Here is a 930-nt window from a genome sequence, read left to right as displayed (position 1 = left end):
CACTTTCTTCCTGAGCAGCCTGACCCGGGAGCATTGCACCTTCTCAGCATCACCGTGGATGTTTCTAATGCCTGCAAAACAACCCTCATAAAAATCCCTGCTTGGAAGTAGTTGATTGAAACCCCAAAAAGCAAACTGCAGTTCTCAGCCTACAGATGCTGACGGGGAAGCACAGCAAATTCCTCAGCAGGCCTCGCTGCTAACCTGTGCCTCCTCCCGAGGCAGGGAAGGCCGTTGGTAGGAGGCCGTTTCTGAGGAGCACAGGGACTCACCCGCTACAACACGGGCTGACGAGAAGGAACTCACGCTTGGAGGGGAAAAACAAACCAAACCCAACGAGTGGTCTCTGCTTTCAGAACAGTCTTTATTCACAATCAAGGTTATTATGTGCAAGGTTATCAAATGACCTTTCTCCCCGTGCTTTATTCCCAGTCTCATTGGCTTAACTGTATTCAAAACGCGTTACAAGCGACCGCGGAGTGGCGGCAGGCAGCCCACAAAATGGCGGCGGCGCGGACTCCTCCTCCCGGCGCGCCCCGCGCGGCCATCTTGGCGCCCAGACTTCATTTCCCATGCGGCGCGGCGGCGGGGCAGGCGATGTCCGCCATCTTATCGCTCCCTCCTCCCCCGGTGCGGCCGGATTGAATGAGCCTGCTGCCCGCGAGCCGAGCGCCATGTCAGGCACCCCGATCCGCGGCACCCCCGGCGGGACCCCGCTATCGCCGACCCGCATCTCCCGCCTGCAGGAGAAGGAGGAGCTGCGGCAGCTCAATGACCGCCTGGCCGTCTACATTGACCGCGTGCGGGCGCTGGAGCTGGAGAATGACCGGCTGCTAGTGAAGATCTCCGAGAAAGAGGAGGTCACCACCCGCGAGGTACGGCCTGCCGCCTTCACCCGGGGCTCCCAGGCGGTGGCGGCCGGCGGGGCCG

General features: G+C 60.9%; 1 pseudogene; it reads left to right on the top strand.

Annotated features, from left to right (window-relative positions):
* The first annotated feature begins 296 nt into the window (after positions 1–296).
* Positions 297–930, top strand: part of LOC104914639 — a 1,504-nt pseudogene continuing 870 nt past the window's right edge.

This window comes from Meleagris gallopavo, chromosome 30 (assembly GCF_000146605.3).
Source record: "Meleagris gallopavo isolate NT-WF06-2002-E0010 breed Aviagen turkey brand Nicholas breeding stock chromosome 30, Turkey_5.1, whole genome shotgun sequence".
Taxonomy (NCBI): Eukaryota; Metazoa; Chordata; class Aves; order Galliformes; family Phasianidae; genus Meleagris; species Meleagris gallopavo.
This window is presented reverse-complemented; position numbering and strand designations above follow the sequence as displayed.